Source organism: Orcinus orca, chromosome 5 (assembly GCF_937001465.1).
Source record: "Orcinus orca chromosome 5, mOrcOrc1.1, whole genome shotgun sequence".
NCBI classification, from domain to species: domain Eukaryota; kingdom Metazoa; phylum Chordata; class Mammalia; order Artiodactyla; family Delphinidae; genus Orcinus; species Orcinus orca.
The window spans coordinates 142,771,003-142,781,730 of NC_064563.1; the positions used below are offsets into that span (position 1 = coordinate 142,771,003).

At 52.0% G+C, this 10,728-nt stretch overlaps 1 long non-coding RNA gene across 1 annotated transcript; it reads right to left on the reverse strand.

Moving 5' to 3' along the window:
* Positions 1–439: 439 nt before the first annotated feature.
* On the reverse strand, positions 440–6,807 carry LOC117199148 (uncharacterized). Its single transcript, XR_004480332.2, has 2 exons — positions 5,783–6,807; positions 440–1,895 (listed from the first exon to the last, which is right to left on the reverse strand). It is a non-coding gene; the product is annotated as an uncharacterized LOC117199148 (long non-coding RNA).
* Positions 6,808–10,728: the final 3,921 nt, after the last annotated feature.

The following is a 10,728-nucleotide window of genomic DNA, read 5'->3' on the forward strand; positions in this document are numbered from 1 at the left end:
GCAAACAGACAGAAAAAGGCACATATCATATGATATCGCTTATGTGTGGAATCTAAAAAAATGATAGAAATGAACTTATTTACAAAACAGAAATAGACTCACAGACATAAAAAACAAACTTATGGTTACCACAGGGGATAGTGGGGGGACGGATAAATTAGGAGTTTGGGATTAACAGATACACACTACTATGTATAAAATAGGTAAACAACAGGAACCTACTGTATAGTACAGGGAACTATACTCAATATTTTGTAATAACCTATAAAGGAAAAGAATGTGAAAATGAATATATATATATATATGTATGTATGCATAACTGAATCACTTTGCTGTACACCTGAAATTAACACAACATTGTAAACCAACTATACTTCAATAAGAACATGGAAAATAAAATTAAAAATATAAAATAAAATAAAAAGAAGGAAGCAAAAAGGACGCACAGGCTCAATGTAATGTCCACATGCCCCAAGGCTCCCCTTAGAGAAACCGAGGAGGGTAAACGAAGTGACCACGTATAGGAAAGAAAAGCAAAGTTTCCATGGATAGAAAAGGAAGGCACGAAGTCTAGAAATTCCATGGCTTGGAGCCATACCCACAAATATTTTGCTTTGGGAAAATTATAGGCATCAGGCTCCTCAATTCAGAAACCGACCTGCTGGCTGCCATGGCCACGCGTTCCCCACGCTGTGCAGCAGGGGCAGAAACTGCTCGGAATTCATAGGACCCCTCAATGTTTGTTTTTAGCAAATATTTGCCGAATGCCTACTATGCCCCAAACTTGGTGGTTGAGAGCAGGCCTCCTCCTGTTGGTGTTTTCATTTCAGTCTCTGGGCTCTGTCCTTAACTTGCTGGAAGCTGCGAGGAATTCAGTGCTCCCGGGGACAGGTCTCCACACGTCCAGTGGACTCGGCTGAGTCTCCGATGCACTCTTCCATCCAGGAATAAAAATAGAGGCCGATCCATTAAAACAATCCTGGGAGATTAAAGGATTTCTAAGCCAAAACAAGACCTGAGATAAATTGCTCACATGTGAGCAAGGAGGTAGCATCGGGTCCAGGATGCCAGCAGTGTCTGGGAAGGGCCCCCTGCAGCCTGATGAGACTTGTTCCTGCAGCCTCTTCCTGTCCTGTCAGATCTGCAGGAGGGGGTGGCAGGGTGCTTAGGCGAAGCCCTTCAGGCCGCCGGCACCCCCGTCCAGGGTCTCTGCTCTTGTCTTTTGTGCTGGGTCACTTACAGTTAAAACTCACGTTTGTATTGTTTTAAAGGTCTATTCCACTCTTCACAAGTGCTTTTAGTACCAAATCACTCTCCTCCATTTGCCGAGCTTGGATATCTCCCTGTCCTCTAGGAGAATTGGATCGGATCATTCCACGGCTTCAACACAGATTTCTCTGTCTCCTCAAGGGCTCACACAGCTTGGCCCAGAAAGGAGTGGAACGCTGACACATGACCCAGGATACCTCCACATGAGGCAACCTCTAGGGAAGGGTCTTCCTGGAGCACGTGAAGGGCCACACCAGTGCTGGGTCCTATACCCTGCATGGGGTGACCTGCGCACACCCCCAGACAGCACATCTGGACTGTTTGTCCACAACCAACAACCAACCAACCATGTGCAAGAGATGGGAAGACAAATAATAAACCTCTTTGCATTTATTTCCAGGTTTGGAAAAGCCAACTACTCTATGGTCTTGCTTTAGAAAGACACTAGATTTGGAGCTGGAGGACACGATTTCTAGTCCCCCCTCATTATCCATGTTACCTTGGAAAATCGCTCTGGACCTCAGTTTCCTCACCTGCCGCTCCTGGGAAATACTTGCCCTCCTCACATTCACAGGGCTGTCGGGAGGATCCAAATGAGATACAGCCCTTGAAAATGCTTTTCAAGTCTATACCAAGGAAAAAGGAACTTATGGTTATTATTATTATTTTTATTACTATTATCATCATCATCTTTCACCCCAAATGGACAGCTTGACCTTTGCCTTAGGGAAATGGTTTTAAATAAAAAGGGACTGTGTCTTATGAATATGAGTGCAATGGAAATGGAGGTTTTTGTAACTTCCATCAGGAGGGAGGAAAGGGTCAGTGGCCTTTTATTAGATCACAGGTATGGAATGTTCCGGCAGGAAGGGACCTCAGAACCTCCCTGCCCAGCACGCAGTGCTCCCCGTACACAGAGCCCTCCACAAACACTCATTATTGGTGGTGATGCTGATAAAAGCTCCTGGGCATTGAGCGCTTGCTGTGCACCTGCCTGTCTGCTAAGCGTCCTGTGTGCTTTCACAAAAATGCTCAGAACAGCACCGAGAGATCACAGTACACAAATGTCTCCACTTAACACATGACAAGACTGTGTCCTGACAAGGTAAGGCCTTTCCCACAGTCCCACAGCCAGGGAGATGGAGGACGGGAACCCAGGAGCCCCCATGCCAACCCTCGGCTGGTTGCTGCCCACTAAGGAATCAATGACTGAACACCCTTATCACACAGGTAGGGAAACTGAGGCTCAAAGAGGGGAAATGATTTGCCCGTGTCACTCTGGAAACCAGCTAGCCTGAGGCCAGTTCCTATTCCCAGACTAGGCTACCTTCTCAAGAAGAAATTCTGCTCTAATCAACCCTTCCAAAGTGCAGCCCACAGCATGTCCCCGGACAGTGCTAATGCAGCCATCTGGTCTACCCCAGTCTCTCTCTTCACATCAGGTGACTTTCCCGACTGTCTGCTAATCTCACCTTTCCTGGACTCTCCCTTTCTTGGCCCACATGCTGCCCGAGTGACACGCTCAGTGCTATAAATGAGGGTGTCGTGGCGTGATTTCACGTCTTACTGGAAGTGCAGCTCTTGAAAAACAATCTAGTAAACAGCCAGCCCAGCCAGTACACGTCAGCAGCCCTGCTGCAAGGCTCCGATGTCAGCTAAGGCGGGCTGAGGACTCAGGCCAGAGCCCTCTCCAGCTGCCGTGCTGCCCTCAGGCCAGCCCCGCCTGCCCACGCTTGCAGGATGAAATTGACCAGCGCCTGGCAGTGCTGACCCCTCCCTCACTGGCTTCAGGAGCGCCCAGATTTCCTGGGGTAAATGGTTCCATGCTCAAAATTGGGACCTGGGAACTGCTCCCGGGGCAACCACGTTCAGCTGAGCAGGAAAAGTGAATCAGAATACGGATAATGATCGGATCACTGAGTCTCTAAACGGAAATTGCATGGATTGGTGGATTGCTGGCTAGAGTGTTTACTTTGTGCCTCAGTGACCCGGTGGTCCCATCCGGGGTCTCCTTGTCAGTTCTCGACACATGAGAACTGTTTGCTTATAAAAAAATGACAGCTCAGCAAGAGGTCATAGGAGGCCTAAATAACCTATTAGAAGAAAGAAGCGAAAGCTCCTCATTAGAAACATGAGGATGGGGGTGGGGGTGGGGTGGGATGAATCGGGAGATGGGGATTGACATGTATACACTAATGTGTATAAAATAAATAACTAATAATAGCCTGCTGTATAAAAAATAAATAATTAAAAAGAAGAAATATGAGGATGAAGACTCAAATTGGCTTCTTTAAAAGATCATTAAAAAAGAAAACTAGAGTAAAAAGCATTAAGGCCATTACAGAGTTTTAGTAAAGGTGGACAGGAGGCTTCTTCCCTGGGTCTAAAAGCTCACCATCCTTCACCCCTGCAGAGGACAAAGCTGTTGGGTAACCAGCCATGAGTAGGCATAGAAGTGGGTGTATTGGTAAGTTCTGAATCCAACCGTTAAGAATAACAGGAGGAATAAAACCTCAGCCTCAGCCTACCAAACCGTCAGCTCTCAGGGGCAAGGATTTGGTTTTGTTCCCTGCGGTATCTCTAACCTAGAACAGTCCTTGACACACAGCAGCTCAATATATGTGTTTTAGACAGGTTTGTGCGGGCATGAATCCAGATGCGCCAGACACTGTATTTCACACTGTTTTTGTGTTACTAACAGTCTTTTCCACCCCTATGAAGCAGGTCCAATTCCCATTTTACAGATGCACAGGGAGGCTTGGGGAGGCTGAACGTGGGTTTGCAGCTGAAAGTAGGAGAGCTTGACCAGAAAGCGGGGTCAGTCCTCCCCCCGGGCTCATACAATTGACCACCAGGCCAAACCCCCTCCTCGTGCACTGCATCTTTACCCTGGGTCTCTGGACAGGTCCCTGGGGCCCCAAATTCCCCCTTGAATTGTTAAGGGTAGCTCAGCACCCCTGAAAATGTATGTAAAGTGGTGTGTCTAAGGGCCTATCTATGCTAAACAGAAGAGAAAGCCCATGGCCTTTAGATCCTCAGGAGACTCAGGAGCAAAAGACATAAAAATCACTGTTCTAGACCCTAACATAGCAACTAATAAGGAGCGAGGGGGACCAACTGTCTGGTTTGCCAGGGTCTGTCCTGATTTTAGCACTGAAAGTCTCAGGCCCTGGTAACCCCTCATTGGTCACAGGGCACGTGGACCCCCCAGGAGGAGAGGCAACGTGGGCCTGAGTCCAGATTCCTGGCTTTTCTCTTTCTCAGCAGGAAAGAAAAGGCTAGGGGGGAACCAGGGATGTGGGGAGCAGGTACAAAGCCTGGAAACTGGAAGGCCTGGGAGGGACTGAGGGGGGAAGATGAGGTGTCTGGAGCAGCAGTACGTGGACGTGGTGGGGCAGAGGCTTGGACGCCATCCCCCTGGGTCTTGGGACCTGCCCACTAGCTCTCCCTTCAGGGGGCGCTCTCTCGAGGCAAGCTGAGGGGGAGAGCCCAGCGGCAGGGATTCTGAAGAGGGAGTGTAAGGGTTGTCAGGAGCACGCCTCGCTCCCCGCACCCAAATTCTGTGGCTCACGTCTGTTTGAGTCGTGCAGGGCAGTGGCGGTTGGCACTGTGCTGGCACTGTTCACATTTCGGAGAGTAACTCTCCCCTTCCCAGATCCACCTGTGGGGAGCAGGTCCCAGGAGCCCAGGAAGACGGGCGAGCAGTTCTAGATGTAAGACGCAGGCCCACGGAGAGCAGGAATATTCCTGGACGCACCCCAAAGCCAGTTCGGTTCCAGGAACGGGAGCCGTGTGTTCATGGCTAGCAGGAACTGCAACTCTGAACAGAATGCTCCAGGCCTGAGGTCTCCATCACAGGTGATGGGGCTGAATCACCCGGCCTCGGCCACGCCCCCAGAGGGCCTGCGTCTGACATCCGGACCATCAGTATTTACAGCTCAGACGCAGGGCTGACACACATCTCCATCTCGCACTTGCTCTTAGCGATCTCCCAGGAGATCCCGGGCTTCCCGGATCCGTGTGCTGCTAGCAGTCGGTTTTAGGATCACTCGGTGTTTGCCTAATGATTCCTCTCTCTCCTGTTCTTTTGTTTCCTGAGTTCAGGGTGTCCTTGTCTACGAAGCATGTTGGGATGCATGCTTCTGGTCTCCAAGTGGCTGAGCTCCAGCTAAGGACCAGGCAGCCCTGGGCTCTACAGAACTGGCAGTAGGGAGTCCTCTGTGTGCACCCTGAGACGCACGGTCGCCCCAGAGCCAGCCTCCCTCCTTAGGAAAAGCAGCCACGCTTGTCACTCAAGCCCATCTGGGCTTTGCCTTTTATTTGCACCAAGCGTGGCAGGGATAATCTTATCCAAACAATTAAGAGTGTCACCTCGCCTTGGCCATCTGTGACTTGAGTACTTAAGGACTTATGGGTCAGAAGGCACTCCCTTTAGGACACTTGCCCCTACAGAGACGGATCTGGGCCTCAGGATCACCAAATCCACCGGGGTCAGTAAGAAATGACCACTGACCTCGCGAATGCCATGGACCAGCTCCAGTATGAGCAAGGCCGTCCACCTCACTGGCCGCACGCTTTGCCTGTGGAAGGAAGCCCAAGGCAACTTGGGTGGAGGAGTTGCCAACTGTGTTAAATTAAGTGGTTTTCAGACCCGGGACCAGGAAGCAGCCACAGGGCTCCCGTCCCTCCTCCCAAAGTTCTTAGGGCACAAAAAGCAACCTCGCCACACAGCCGCGCCAATCCCAGGCAGAGCCCAGCCCTGTGTCTGATCCGTCATCAAGGGCACCGGCCGGTGTTCCGGGAAGAACCCAGCTTTCAAAGTTGACTTCAGATTGCTATGAATCATCCTATCTGATCCAAATGCGGGCTTGGGTGGACTTAGAGATAGCTGATTGCCTCAGATTAATCCACAATTGCCTCAGCAGGTAACTTACCTCTGGGAGTTCCAAGCACTGAAAAGAACAATGCATTTGCATAAATAGTCTAAACTCAAGAGTCCAGGCAGCATGCCATTCTTTGGCTGGCAGCACCCAGTGACAGGGATGAATCCTGGGATTCCAGGCCTCCCCCATCCTCTGCCCGCCTTCTCCCTCCCCCTCCCCACCATCTATATCCCATAAATGAAATGCGTCACCCAAGTCATGACTCGGTCCCCAGTCACCGCCCCTGATAAGCGGGCTCCCCACCCCACTGCTCCTAACCAGGTAGTCTATCTCTCCATGTTCTGGTAACTTTTGCTGTCACAGAATTCCTCCTCGCCCTGGGTAGCAATCCACCACCTCATGGCTCCAGCCATCCTCCAGGTCCACGTGGCAGAAGTCAACTCGCTTTGTCATGGGACATCGCTTCATGTTCGTGAAGTGTATTCTGGCTTCCCTCTGCACACCAAAACCCTAGACCTCCTAGTACATCATGGTTCCGGAAAGCTCCACCGTCCTGCCCATCTTCCTCCAGTCTTGCTCTTCTTGGTGGCCTCCCTCTGAGAATGTGGCAGCCATACCAGGGGTGGTCTCACCAGGGCCACCTCCCTTGTTTCAGCCACTATACTCCTATTAATATAATCTAAAATCACATTGGCTCTTTTCTGGCAGCTCAACCCCATGTGGCTCTTAATGAGATTTATTTAGAGTCAGCTAAAACCCTTTTGTAGATGGGCGCCGTTTGGCCTCCTTTCCAGTAGCCCCAGCCAGTAGCTGTTCTGTTGGGTTTTGGCACTAAATGCCGCACTTTATATTTATTCCTGTTGTATTTCATCTTTTTAATTTGACCCATCATTCCTTCCCCGTCATTCACGGTAATTTTCTGTCATTTGGAAACCTGTCACAAAAGCGCCTCTGTGGCTTGACCCAGATTATCATTTAAAAAGCAGTTTCAGGGCTTCCCTGGTGGCGCAGTGGTTGGCAGTCTGCCTGCCAATGCAGGGGACACGGGTTCGTGCCCCGGTCCGGGAGGATCCCACATGCCGCGGAGCGGCTAGGCCCATGAGCCATGGCCGCTGAGCCTGCGCGTCCGGAGCCTGTGCTCCGCAATGGGAGAGGCCACAACAGTGAGAGGCCCGCGTACCACAAAATAAATAAATAAAAAAAAATAAAAAGCAGTTTCAGTTATGGACGCACTTAATCACGTCAGCCTGCAGTTTGCTTTTCTCTACCTTTTTCAAAAGGTAATATGTTAATTGCTTTCTAAAATATCTTAAAATGTTAGAGCCAGATGTTAGAGGCCATGTGGTTCAAGCCCTTCGTTTGACAGATGGAGGAACTGAGGCCAGGTGAGGTGGGGGGATGCTGGGGGAGCACGCAGCTCCCCATCTGTGGCAGGGTCAAGCATCATGACTCAGATATTCTAACCCAGGTATCCTTCACTTACGTGCTCAGCAAACAAATGATGTGCACATTGATCCAAGCCTACTGGAAGTTTCCAACAGTGGACAACAAAAAATCCTGCCCAAAGCCACAGCAACGCATCAGCTGATGAATAAACAAACATCATGGTCCCTGGCCATTCCATGGATATCATCCAGCCCTGGAAAGGAAGGAGACACTGACACATGCTGCAGCATGGAAGAATCTTGACAATATTATGGGAAGTGAAAGGAGCCAGTCACAAAAGGCCACACATTGTGTGATTCCAGTGATGTGAAATGTCCAGGATAGCCAAACCCCCAGAGAGAGAAAGGAGTTACCAGGGCCTGTGGGTGGAGGAGGACACCGGGAGTGACAGCTAACGGTACAGGAGCTCTTTGGGGCGTCCTGAAAGAGCTCTGAATTAGTGCACAACTTCGTGAATACACTCAAAACGACTGAACTGTGCACCTTCAAATGGCGTATTTTACGGTGTGGGAGTTATATCTTACTTTTTTGAAAAGAAGCCACAGGGGGCCTTTGCCCTCGTGGACCCTGAGGCAGAAAGGAGGTGCAGAGGCAGTGAGGGTGTCCAGGGCCAAACCCGGCCTCTGGTCCCAGTGGCCACGCTCTCCAGAGGGCGGGCCGGCGGGGAGGGAGCGCTCCCGGTGGGGACCGCACGGGACATGCCTTCCCCGGCCCGCAACGTCAGCTCCAAGTTAGTGGGAAGGGCCGTCCTCTGCCCTCATATGCCCCATCTTCCGAGCCGTCCAGCGTCCGGAGGATAAGGCTTCCTGGGGAAGAATTCGGGCGCAGCCGCTGCAGCATACGCGGGGAGTGACAGCGGCGACCCGCCAGCTCACGGGGTGGCCAGAGAAGGACGGGGCGGCGTCAGCACTTATAGACCCCTCCCAGGGGCGGGAGGGGATGCTGACCAAGGTATGCAGAAATCAGGACGAAGACAAGAGAAGCAGCACTTGGGGCGGGCGGGGGTGGGGGGGTGGGGGGGTGGGGGGGCTTGAAGAAAAATCGAAAACTCCCTGTCACTTGGAAGCTAATTCCTTTCACGTTGGCCCACTGATCCGCGTGGGTGGTGCAGCGCTGGCAGCGGGCCTGGAGCGAGGGCGGCCTTAGTTCCCGGAATAAAAGTTCAAGGCCGCGCAGCAGATCACCTAAGGCGGCACGCCCCTCCCTGCCGGCCTCCAGCCCCACTTCCCACAGCCGCGCCCCCCCCCCGCCCCCCTCTCCGTCTTCCTTCGCTTCTTCCCCACCCCCGCCCCCCGCCGCGCCCGCCCCATTCTCCCCCTACACCTGCCAGGGCAGCCCAGACAGCCCAGGGTCAGGGAGGGCGCATGCCCCGGGAGTGAAGACGTGCACAGAGGTACACACACCACACACACGCAGGCCCACATCACACACACACCACACACACACACACCACACACACACCACACACCACACACACACACCTCACACACAAACACCTCACACACACACGCACACCACACCACACACACACCACACGCACGCACATCACACACATGCACACACACAAACACCCCCACACACACACACACCCCCCACACAAACACACCACACACCACACACATGCACATCACACACATGCACACACCCCATACACAAACACACCACACACCACACACACACACACACACATACCAAACAGACACACCGAAACACACACACACTCAGGTCCACATCACACACACACCACACACACACACACGCAGGTCCACATACACCACACACACACACACACACCACACACTCTCACACACACGCCACACACAGGTCCACATATACCACATACACACACATACATACACACATCACACACACGGGTACACGCACACATGCACACACGCACACCACACACGCATCACATACAAGCCCGCCTCCCCCAGCCGATTGCATTCCTCAGGACTGGGAGCCGCTATTTGACTTCTTTGAGCCTATTGGGATTCGGCTTCCCCCAAAAAAGAAAAGAAGGGAAAACACAGAGTCCACTCTCTCTACCAGGAAAACCAGCCCCCGAGGTCTTGTTGTCAGCACAGCAAGAAGCAGCGTTTGGGGAACACTCTTGTCTTCAAAGAGCTTCACACACATTCACTAATTCCCCCCAGCCCCGCCCCACAGGCGGGGTCCGCAGAGCTGCGAGGGGACAGCAGCCCTGGCTCCTGGCTCTGGGAAGACCAGCCGGGAAGGAGTCAGCCAGGGCCAGGTGGCTGGTGACGTGAGGTCACCTCTCGGGACACCCCCCCTCTCGGGGGCACAGTGTGCTGGCCTCGTGCCTGTGACCCAGGGAGCCAAGTGCAGTGGCCGTGCACAGCCGTGAGGGGGTTGTGGTGGGACCCCAGCTGCCAGTGTGGCAGGGTTGCAGGGTAGCAGCCGCCTCTGTGCCAGCAAAGGAAGGGCTCGGGGTGCATCCGCTTCTGATTCATGATGACGGTATCAACACGTCTCACTCCCAGGTGGGAGCCTGCAGTGCCCCACGCTGATGAATCTTTCCATATCTGAGAACCAGTTCGCACGCTGCATGAACTCACCAGTGGGGAGATGGTTATGAAGCTCGTGGGATGGAAAAGAGAATTTTTCTCACGTGAAAGAGCTTCAAAGACCTGTATTCCCGTGTGTGTGTGCGTGCACGTGTGTGCGTGTGCGTGTGTGTGTGTGTGCGTGTGCGTGTGTGTGTGTGTTTCTGGAAAGGTGATCCTGAGCAGCCTCTCTTCTCCAATTTAAACCCCTACTTAGAAGCAGACATCCTTCCTCTCTGAAAAGGAGTGATGGACGGCGGGACTTGACATCCAAAGGCCTGGTCCTCAGAACTGGAAAGACGTGCTAAGGTCACTGTTTCACCGTGGATAAGAACATTACTTGGTGACCCCATCGCTCTCCAGATCCACACACTGAAAAAAGAAGTTTGAAAGAGGGACCATTTAACTCAAAGCCAAGGGCAACACAATGGAGACTGGCTTCTCTATTCATAGTCTGGGCTAGCTGTTTGTCCTAGGGCTCAATGATTATTTTAGCCCATTAAGTGAAGCACAGAAAAATATACTCACCTCTTTTTTTAAAAGGCATTAAAGAGAAGATCAAA